The following is a 12,293-nucleotide window of genomic DNA, read 5'->3' as shown; positions in this document are numbered from 1 at the left end:
ACCAGGCGTTCAAATGATTTCATGACCACAGAGGTCAGGGCGACGGGTCTGTAGTCATTTAATCCTGTGGGCCCTGTTTTTTTGGGGACGGGGATGATGGTGGAGGCCTTGAAGCAGGCTGGCACGTGGCATGTCTCCAGTGAGGTGTTGAAGATGTCCGTGAACACCGGAGACAGCTGATCGGCGCAGCGCTTCAGGCAGGATGGGGAGATGGAGTCTGGTCCAGCAGCTTTTCGCGGGTTTTGTCTCTTGAAAAGTCTGTTCACATCTCTTTCAAGGACAGACAGAGGTGTCGATGCTGGAGGAGTGGGGGGCAGCTGTGGTGGTAGGAGGTGTGAGAGTTCAGCCCCAGGTGTGATGGGGGGGTTGGGGCTGTTGGGCTGGAGCTGGTGGGTGATGGTGTGGGGGATGGTGTCAGGACTGTCCCATTGTCTTTCAAAGCCACAGTAGAAGTCGTTGAGGCTGTTGGCGAGGCGTCGGTCGTTAGCAGAGTTGGGGGCTCTTGGCTTGTAGTTGGTGATCTGCCTGAGCCCCCTCCACACAGAAGCAGAGTCGTTGGAAGAGAACTGGTCTTGTAGTCTCTCTGAGTACAGTCGTTTAGCTTCCCTCACCGCCTTGCTAAACTTGTACTTGGCTTCCTTAAACTCTACTCTGTTGCCACTCTTAAACGCCTCTTCCTTTTCCAACCTCAGCTGTCGCAGTCTTGCTGTGAACCAGGGTTTGTCGTTGTTGTAACTCACCCTGGTCCGAGTTGGTACGCAGCAGTCCTCACAGAAGCTGATATATGAAGTCACAGCCTCTGTGTACTCATCCAGACTGTTGGTAGCAGTCCTGAAAACATCCCAGTCAGTACAGTCCAAACACGCCTTCAGGTCCTCTGCAGCTTCACTGGTCCACTTCTTCGAAGTTCTCACAACAGGCTTAGAAAGTTTTAATTTCTGCCTGTATGCGGGAATCAGGTGGACCATGTCGTGGTCAGAGTGTCCCAGTGCAGCGCGGGTGACGGCGTGAAAAGCGTTACTGACTGTGGTGTAACAGTGATCCAGAGTGTTCCCCTCCCTGGTGGGGCATTTAATAAACTGTTTGTATTTGGGGAGTTCATGTCTGAGGTTACCTTTGTTAAAGTCACCGAGGACAATAACTAAGGAGTCCGGGTTGGTCTGCTCCGTTTCCAGTATCTGGTCGGCGAGTGCGTGCTGTGCGTCCTGCACGTTGGCCTCCAGTGGAATGTAAACACCGACCAGAATGAATGAAGCGAACTCGCGGGGGGAGTAGTAGGGTTTACAGTTTATGAAAAAGGTTTCCAGGGAAGGAGAGCAATGCCGTCGGATCACTGTCACGTCGTTACACCAGCTGCTGTTGATGTAGAAACAAATACCTCCACCCTTTGTTTTGCCGGAGAGGTGCGCGTTGCGGTCCGCTCGGAGTAGCTGGAATCCGTCCAGCTGCAGCGCCGCGTCGGGAGTTCTTTCCCCCAGCCATGTCTCCATGAAGCACAAAACAGCAGATGAATAAAAGTCCTTGTTTCTCCTCATCAGCAGCTGGAGCTCGTCCATCTTTTTCCTCAGTGAGCGCACGTTAGAGAGAAATATTCTGGGTAGCGGTGTGCGTTGTCCTCGCCGGCAAAGACGCACGAGTGCACCGGCACGTTTCCCTCTACGTCGCTGCAAATGTGAGAGCACCTTTGACCAGAATGTCCCATAAAACAGTTAAAGGTGCACGAAATTCGGGAAACAAATCCACTGGAGTTGTTCCCCTGATGTTCATGAGCTCTTCTCTGGTGAAAGAGCTCCGTGAACCAAAACAAAAAACACTGTTTACAAACATGTGGTGTGGTTCACCCCACATGTTGGATAAAATAAAAGCTCTAATATCATTGTTTTTTCAGTAGTTGTTGTAGTTTATTCAATTCCTAGACCATCATAGGTTAAATGTCACGGCTCAACAAAAGGCAGGACTGAGTGCACTTCTGGAGGAAGACCTGCGACATCTTTGACTTTACATGGTGGTTTTAATTATTTTACAATTGCCTCGGCTTTTCATTCCACGGAAAAAATTACAAAAGAGGATTGCCTACCATCCAGTGTGCACATATTTTCCACATTCTTCTGGTAACCAATTTTCTGAGCTGCTGAGTTCCGGGAGATGGACAACAATTTGGTTAGATGGTCCTGGATCAGGGATAGGTTAGAGAATGAAATCATGAAATTAAACACATTCAAGAGGACACCTTGTTCAGTTTATCCTGGTGATCCTGGTAATATATGTAAGCATCATTACTATCTAAAGCCAATTAACTCCACAGGGGGTTAACGGAGTGTCATGCAGCATACATCAGAACCATGATACTCGTAAACTTGTAAACTTGTATACTTGTAAAAAACAACATGTCCCTATAATGGCAGTCAAGACAAGAGAAGATAAATGCTGGTTGGTCAGCTATGCCAAACACTTCTGTTTGAATCTGATATTCCTGCAGAGCAACTGAAAGAGGACATCAGCAGGATCAGTGTTGCTGAAAGAATCAGATGGAGAGGATAAAGTGCAGCCTGATTTCCCTAAGCTTTGTGAAGTACTGTCCCTTCCTCCAGCACCAGCGCAGCTATCAACCTTTTGAAGGTCACTACATGAATGTGTATTAAGAAGATTAGGAAGAAATGGATGACTGTTGGGGTTGTCAAACCAATCATCTGAGCCAGAGGAGGTATCATACTGTATAGTCTGTTTGCACCAGCGTAATTATAAGAATCCGTGTGTGTTTGTGTGCGTCTTGTTTGCCTCTCTAGGTGTGCGTACCCACTCCTGAGATCCGTGTTGCCTGTTGCTACTTTACAGGGGGTGTGTGATGCCTTGTTTCCTAGTATTTCCTGTGGTGCAGCTGTGATGTGAGCAGTGTTGCTGTTTAATTGACTGGGCTCTGTGTCTGCCATGCTCTGTTACAGACAGCGAGGCCCAGTCCTTTGGGAGGAGTGTCATCTCGATGCAGGCAGCTTTACACCAAGGGCTCAACGCTTTGGCAGCCTGCTTTAACATCTTGACACAACTCAGCCAACTAATGAACAGCATTAGAGACCCATGGGCCAGCACATACAAACTCATGGACAAACACACACATATGCACCCAAGAAAACTTTTGCTCCTCTTTCTCAGCTCATACAATTTCAGGTCAGCTCAAGAAGCTGTTTCTGATTTATTTCCCTTTCGTGATTCCTTGTATCTTTTCTTTCCATCTTTTTTTTTTGTCCCTACGTTACAAGTTCGTATGAATTCAATCAAGCATGAAAGAACTGGGGCTGTGTTGATTGTCTGATAGATAACCAAATGCAAGGGGAGTTCTACTGGATTCAACAAGCAAAGACAGAATCAGATTCCTTTTCATCTCCACTAAAAATCTCAAAGATTAAAGTTCTGTATCCTTGTTCTATGAGTTAATCTCTCCTCCTCTCCTCCCATTGGGTTCCTCATTTCCCCATTAGGATTCCACCAAGGTCAGTTTGGCTATTAGTCAACTATGTACACGGATGGTCAAGTTTTATTACTGGCTCAGACGGGCAGTCCCATAAATCTCTCTAATCTAGACTCTCAGACCCCAATCAGTTATGTGGAGCTGAGGAGAGGAAAAGTTCTAAATGACAGATGTGTTTGCAGTACTGTATGAACTGGGTTATTATGTACACAGGGTACTCAGGATAAACACTCAATCAGGGACTTTCACACTTCCCTGTGCCACCTTTTCACCAGCTCCGATCTGCTCCAAGGGCTAAATGGCTAATCATCATCACCCTATGTGTCCCTGACATTAATTGAGCCACTTTCTCAAAGGTTCTGCACAAGTTGTCACTTGGCTCTATATTTACCTTTATAGAAACTGCAGAGTTAAAGATGGGATTTTGCTTTATAACTTTGACAACCTTCTTAATTTAATAATGTGTTATTGCAGCATGCAGCTTTTTCGAACCACTTACTCTGAGACATAACTTGTAAATGGCAGGATGTCACCATTAATACCAAGCAAGAACTAAACACTCCCCCACACTGTGACTCCTGACGCTTGTTTACAGCCATCTCAACCCAGTAGTTTGGGACAAATATGATGAAAACTATGATAGATTAATGTAGCCAAATGGCTGTCAGCTCCTGTGGACCATAAAACATTTTCTCCTCTACAAATACACACTCACTGCTGTTTTATAAGTTGCTTGGCTTGCAAAGTAGGTATTTACAAACACAGAAATCAGAGATCAGAAATTTATAGAGATATTTATCTGTCACATTACACCTAAATGCATGAATGGATCAACATTTAGGGAAGCTGTGTTTTAAGTTTCCGTCTGTAAATCCTCTCTAATATTGCAGGCTGGGTTATATACTTTTTCGGAAACAGGATTATTTACTTCTAATTATTTAATCTTTTTGATTGTTAAATGAAAAGATCGATAGTCTCATGTCTGTAACATGTCTGCTAGCATAAATATTGGAAGCAGGGGAAAACAGCTAACCTGCGTCTAAAACTCACTAATAAATATGTTACATCTTGTTTGTTTAAAAGCCGAAATATAAAAACAACAATTTATGGTTTTACAGAGAGTACCATGCTGGAACTATTTCTTGGCCGGGTGCAGTGACTGCCTAGTAGTTCCAGCATGTTCCCCAAATTCTAATTTTTACATGTTGTGTTTTGTACTGATAAAACAACAAGATATAATTAGTTAGCTTTAGATGTGCAGGTAGGCACTTTCAGTCTTTGGAAAGAGCCAGGCTGGCTGGCTTTCCACTGCTTCCAGTCTTTACACTAAGCTAAGTGCACATTAATGCAGGTCACTGTCATTTTTTAAAGTCAAGTTCAAATGAACTGGAAGTGGCAAACCCCAATGAAATGCAGCTACCATTAATGTTATTAGTAAACCATGAATAATGAATTCAAACATTACAGATTCATCCCATATATTATAAAGATACTTCAAATTTCAAAGAAGCCATGGTGCAGGTATTGTGTTTTAAGATTATTGTGATTGGCAGTAACGGAGTGCCATTACAATCTTGAAAGGCTGCATCTGCATTAATGTCACACGCACAGAACACTGCACCCTGTGTGGTGAAATCCAGCACATAAATTATTATTCCTTCAACTCATTCTGTTGATAATAAAATGTAAGCGTTCAAAGCTGGCTGCCATTTTGCCTTCTTGATTGATTAGAGGGTCAGTGGATAATCCTCAGATGCAAGTCATTTAGCTGCTACATATTAACAGAGCCTGTCAAACCCAGCTAATTAAGGAGTATTAAAATGGAAATGGCAGTGCTTGGCAGGACATCACCGATTCTGGTCTCTGTGGATTTTTCTCCTGTTGGCAGGAATTGTGTGCACGAGACAGAAAGACAGCATATTTAATATCTTAATAGAGACATATTCTGTTTGTTTATATTTATGTTACTGTGTGTATGCTAACTGAATATGCGTTTTTAGTAGTTAATTAATGTGCTTTTGGTATTTACTTATTATTATTATTATTAGTAGTAGTAGTAGTAGTTAGAGCTATCTTGACTCAAGTCTGACTTATGTCACATAAGTTCCTGCTATTGTCTCCGTCTTATCTTACTTACAGTCATGAACAAAAGTCTTGTCCTTCACCTATGCTTTTTGAATGAGCTACCAAACAAGGGGGGCAGTGCACTAGATAGCATATTAACTGGTCAGCTGCAGCACATTGAACAGCTTAAAAACGTATGGTGGTTGAGTCGTCCTTACTCTTCAATACTGCTGTTAACAAAATGTTGTCTGCCACAGTTCCCAGCTCACATTTGTTTACTTTGTTTCTCATTTCCCTGCTCAGCCTGGCAGCTCCACAGTCAATCAAACATGGACACCAACATGCCCTGACAGAAACACACAGACCATTTCTGATATTTCCCAATAGATAATTTTCTTACTTTTAATTAAAAATAACAATAATAATAAAAAAGATTAGCAATTCAATTACTGGTGACTGATTGTGATTTTAGATGGACTTTAAGAGGACTGGATTTATGATTCTGTAAAGATACACGTAAACATCTCTGCAAACCTTCGCCAAGAAGGGTGTAGGTCACATGCGTACTCCTCCCAAATCTCCACAACCGGTAATGCGAACCTGAGCCTCAAGCAAGCTTAATGGTTGATAGTATAAAAGAAACAACCGTGCCTTGAGAACAAAAACAATTTAGTATTACAGTAACAGGGCATTGAAGGGACTTTGTGAACTTTGAAACGATTTGTCATTTTAATAGAGAACATTTAGAGACCTGAAAATCAACATGCAATTTGTTTACCAAGTCTTGAGACTAACACTTGGATTTGAACATTTCTTGATTGACTTGACAGTCACTGACAGCTCTGACAGTGGTTACATCTTGAACATGAAAGTACTGATAGAAAATATTCCTTTGTGTAGGTAAAAATGACATTTTTCTTCTTAAGCTAAGTACCCGGGGTATATTAGGCAACCCACTTCAAATCATCTTCCTTGTTTTGGGTTTCAGTGCACAAATACTGTGGTTAGACTGTGCTATGTGTGCAGCAGAATCAGGAGTTCCAGGGAACAGCAGCCAGGAGAAACTAAGGGACACAGCCATGGCCATGCTGAATAAGGTGACCTGAAGCAGATTATTTGCAGACAATGAGCTGTGGATTCTGGCAGCGTTGCCTCTTTGTCTCTTTTTTTCCCCCTTTCTATCTATCATGACCAACTCTTTGCTGCCATGCATCCTTATCACACCCTGCCCTTCATAGCTCTGCCTGACACCCTGACTACTCCTACCCCCTCTGCTGCTCTAATGCTTTCTGGTTCATTAATCCTTCTATGAACGGTGTACCTGTCTCATCTCACCTCTTTCTCACAGAGCCTCTTGTCTTGTATACTTATCTGAAATCCTCTCCATCCCTAATAATTTAGCTCTGCTTGTATAGATTTTGTCTCTTGTCCTCTCCTCTCCAACACTTCAAAACATCTCTCTCTGGACAGAATAGGTTTCAGAGACAGGATACCTTTCCATCTGGTTTTGGGACAAACTTTCAAGGTGTCAGCCCTAATTTCAACCCTGACTCCCCCTCCCTATTGTTCCATTATCTCTCCCTCATCCCAAACACCAGATAGTACACAAATGGAAAGGTAGCATCACCCCCTTATCTGTTCTGCTGCCCTGCATTTTCCCTGGACACTTAATCTTGTGCTGAGTAGCTTTGTTTGTATTTCTGTACTCTTTCTCTTTCCTTGCCTTCTGTGACCATTCTGCTTCTATCCTCTTCAATTTGTCACTTTTCCTCATATCTCTTCTTTGTGTTCCACCCCCACCCTCTCTTGTCTTATTGCTCTGTCCCAGCTTGATCCTAAGTCATTGCAGAAACAGAGTGATGACGACGATGATGAGAATAGAGGATGGAGAGCGAGGAGATAAATATAGAGAATACCTTCCCTTCTCTGGGACCGTTTTAGTCATTATAGCGAGAATATATCCTCATTAAATCCCTGACACACAAACATTTTTTGTGACGTGAGGACATTGCGTTGACTTACATTTATTTCCTGGAGGGAAACCCTACCCTGAACTACAACAGCTACATGCCTTACCCTCGTGGCTGCTGTGGTAGCCAGTGGTGCTTTGAGCTAAATGCCAATATCAATACCTCACAAAGACAATGTTGTAAGTGTAAGTTTACCATGGTCACTATCATAGTTTTAGGTGTTAGCATGCTAGCATTTGCTAATTAACACTAAGCACAGTAAAGCTAAGGCTGATGGGAATGTCATTAGTTTTGCAGGTATTTTGTCATAAACCAAAAGATTGACATTGCCAACCAGAGAGCCATGTTGCCAGCGTGGACCGTGACGGGATACAAACTCTGGTCTTCTTAAAGTTCGATGTGTACACGCCCGTCTACCTCCCCAACATCCACACCCTTACTTTCCACCTCACTAAATACTGATGCACACTGCTTCCTACATTGGCATTTAACGTTGACATCAGATGAACTGTAAATCCTGCAGTGCAGAATCCTCCAATATGAATGTAATTCTTAAGGATACAAGGCTATAATTCCTGTAGATGGGAAGTGTACACTCAGGTATGATGTTGTGAGCTTTGCTAATGAAGGGAAATGTGCTACTTTACATGATTTTGCCTATTTTAAATGGCCTATTCACCAGAACAGAATGACTTCTGAGAATTTTGAGCCATTTCAAAAGAATTCATCTTCTGATCCATTCTCTATTCGAGGTATAAAGTAACTCACCCAAAAGTTAATATCTATATTAAAATGGTAATATACAACAATAACAAACACGTAATTAAGGAACATTTCTAGTTGATGAAGTTTTGTTTCTTGCTCCATCATTTTAAGGCATTGAACACACTGGTCCAGTGTTTTAGCTTTGAGTCTGTGAACTATTCAGGAGCATGATGATGATGATCATGTGCTGCACCTTGTGTTGTTATACCCTGACACCCCTGAATTCATCACTATTTACATGAGTCTTCTTTCCTATGTTCCTCCTCACAGTAGCCTAATTCGAAGCATTGCAACAGCAGTTTGGTTGTTGATGACCAGAATCGGGGGAAGGATGCGTCATTCCCCAATCCTTTTTTGACGGATCAGCAGCAATAGGCTGGAGTGCTGTCACTGACCTCAAACTCTGTTGATGTGAGAAGTGATACTGGGCTGCACACACATTCACATTAATGCTAGCCTGTGATTTACAACCCCACAGAAAGTCAAATTTTACATTTTCTCATGTTCAGCTGACCTGCTTTGCACTGACTCTCTTGGTTACACTACCAATTAATTGGAATTAATTAAGTGGAAGCGTACCAATTGAACACTGTCTCCATTTTCCCTCTAATTGTACCATATTCAATGGTCCTCTCCTGGAACCTTCATAAGAAATTACAGTTATATCCGTTCATTTTCAGGGAATTATTACTAAACCATGGGACCCTCAAAATAAAGTTGTTACCAAATGTATGCCTTCTCAGTACCTAATAAAACATGATCAGACTCAATCATGGTTTCAGTCACACGTGGATGGCTAAGCAAGGTTAGTTCTTCATTCTCATGTGTATCCAGCGGTGTACTAATTTGATTTGAGCAGACAGTGGTACATTTGGGTAATTAAAGCCACTTAGGACTAGACAGTTAAAACTAAGCGTGAAGCCTGTAGGCTGCGTGGTGTTGGATAACCCATTAACCATTTCTTTTTCTTTTTTCATTAGAAAAAGCTGAATACAGTTTCCTTATTATCTGCAGGAAGGAGAGAGTAATATAATTAATGTGACGTCCTGGGGCATTTTGCTGTAATTTTAATGATACCAATTTTATTGCTGCAGATTTTACACCAGCTGTTTAACAGTACCTTTTTATATCTTACTGAATATAAAGTATACAAGGCCATCAGTGACCATAAAATCAATTCAATAGAAAAGTCAATATAAATACACAGAGCTGTATGGCTCACCCTCAGTTTTCTCAGGAACATTCAATGCTGCTGAAGCAATGTTAAATATCTCGCAGCTCTCTAAATAATAATTGTGATGATATTCAAGAGGTCAGATTATTGAGAATTCTGTAAAGTTTCTCTAATATTTGAACAATGTGTGCAGTGGAGCAGGAAGTGTGCAAACAAAACAGACAGCTTGGCACACACGATGACAGGTAATCTGCCACTGTGGACCGGCTTTAGTGCTAAAAATGTTTCAGTTACTACACATTTCTTGCACACTAGAAAGTATTGACAGGTCGTGTGGATGAAAATAAAAGCCATACTCTGTTGACTTGTAATCACTTTTGACAACTCATTGATATTTGACAGAAAGGAACACAGCTGAGGTGGTCTTACCTCACCTATACCTGCTTTTTTATAGCAAATTATTTGTATAAATAAACACTTACTGCTGCGTCAGTGCCATTAATAGCATCCACAATAGTTACTAAAGGTTATTAGTGTCAAATTGAATTCAATGGTTTGACAAAGCAGGAAATGTAGTGAATGTTTGTTGTCTGAGTTGAAATGTGCTCTGTGTTGGGATAGTTTGGCATGAACACATTTTGCTTCTGTTGTAATTCAAATATTTTGGATTTAGAGAACCCAGTTTATTTATGTATCTTTTTAGGGAGTCAAATGTTGTAAAGGGCAGTTTTATGAAAAGCTTGTAGATATTTAACACTGAGGTATCAGAGTTTGTCTTTTTGGAACACGGCCAGCACAGAGTGAACTACTAATGGCCAGTATGTCAGAGCCAAGTGGCCCAATCCTTTTTTTTTAATGTGTTTTACTAATAGGCGGAAGGGGATCCCATATGTGACATTACAGCATGTCTACAAGGTCTTACAATGAGAGGGAGCACAGTTGTTCATGGAATTAGGAGCAACAAATATGTCAAATATTTTCAGTTTTCTCAAAAGAAGCGTGAGATTTCTTCACAGTCACAAGAAAAGGATGGCAGGAGGAGCATTAATAGGACAATGAATAGGACCCTTGGTTTGTGTCTCTTGGTAGTTATTAGCTCAGAGACATATAGACAGGGCATATAATGTTCTTTTAGCAGATCATTTATCCTCAGGGATCTTTTGTCATACCTAATTGTCTCAGTTTTACAGGGAGCGGTAATATCAAATGAAGAGAAGCAGACATGATTAAAACCACTAAGTAGTCCAGCAATACTGCCTTACAGATATTACATTTACATCAGTTTGAGTTAGTCATTTCAAGTGGGAAGTTTCAATGTGTAGTCTTCATATCAGCCAAATGTATTTTATCTAGGGGGTGCCTGACACAGAGTCTCCAAACTACTGTAGGACCGACACATCAGAACAGGGTAGAATATACTACCAAGCAACATTGTACGTGTGCTTTGTTTATTATTTATTTATTACTACAACTACAGTTTATTACTATTATCTTATATTAGAAAGCACCAGTAGATAGATGACAGGAGATGAGGGAGAGAGAAATGCAACAGAGGTTCTCAGCTGGACTCGAGCCGGACCAAGCGCTTGGTGGTCTTAGCAGCAGAAACTGGCAAACGCACTCATGTGGCTACCAGTTAATATCATTCTGCAGCAGCGCAGCAATGGACATAGTCATGGCCAACACAAAGAGGAAATGTCATTAAATAGACTTTGGAAAAATAACAACTGATGGCTAATGCATCAATTAGCTTTGAAATATATACAATTATTTGATTAATTTTTGCACAGTCTGGGGAGTTTCTTAAATAATTTGTATGGCACATTTTAGAGTTGGGAAGCTTCTATTCATCCTTTTATATACGGCAGTAGGTAGCCGGTCATTTGCTGTCTTTTTAAAATTTGCTTTTATCTGGTAAACTAGCACTCAAAAAGTGATTGTAAAATTATGGTTTACTCCATAATCTTAGTTCATTATAGGTAGTATAATATTAATATTTTACATGAAGTTTTTTTGTATGTTTAGCTTTAACAGCATTCAAATGTAGAACGTAAAGTATGAGTTTAAGTAGGAGAAACCCCAATTGTTTTTTGATTTTTGAGCCAAAAGCAAACTGTTAGAATTCAGATGTTTTGTGGATTTTTACTAAGAACTTAATGACTCAAGTTTAAACAGGGAATATGCACAAATGGAAGCACTTTAACAGCTTCATTTTAATTCTGCCATCTGTGGGTTATCCTCACTTGCTGTACCCACTTTCTCCTCTCACATTCATTTCCTCTCGGAAATTCAAGCCAATTTGTCTTCATCAGTTGGCTGTAATATGCCAACTTTATAATACCATTCTGATGATCCTTTGAGTCTATTCTACAGATGGAATCATTTAAGCAGTGGGTTAAACAGTACATGAAGTAGCCAGAAATTAAAAAGGTGAAAGGGGGAGGCTGTCTATTTTTTGCCTCCAGATTTCCTGTGACTGTGCTTAATTAATGAAGTGTGTTCTGTCTTTTGCTCGGTGAATCTCGTTCTCTTTCTCTCTCTGTGTCCTTGCTGTATCTATCTTTTCTCCACTCTTCTCTATTCATTGATCATCCTCTCCGTCTGTCTGTCATTTCTTCTCCTTCCTTATTAGTACAGGTTAAACGAGCATGGCCTCTTTTTTTCACTCTGCTGGGCACATTTAAAAAGATTTTAATATCAGCTCAAATCTCTTGCTCAGTCTCTCTGTCACTCTGTTGCTCTGTTGTAAGTACTCTTACATTAAAAAATGAGCAATAAAACAGATTGCTATCTTTTATTGTTTATCCTTCAGTTTTCAACCTCGGTTTAGGAAACCAATGTTGGCAACTGCTTT

The sequence above is a fragment of the Enoplosus armatus genome, chromosome 18 (assembly GCF_043641665.1).
Source record: "Enoplosus armatus isolate fEnoArm2 chromosome 18, fEnoArm2.hap1, whole genome shotgun sequence".
Classification (NCBI taxonomy): Eukaryota; Metazoa; Chordata; class Actinopteri; order Centrarchiformes; family Enoplosidae; genus Enoplosus; species Enoplosus armatus.
This window is presented reverse-complemented; position numbering follows the sequence as displayed.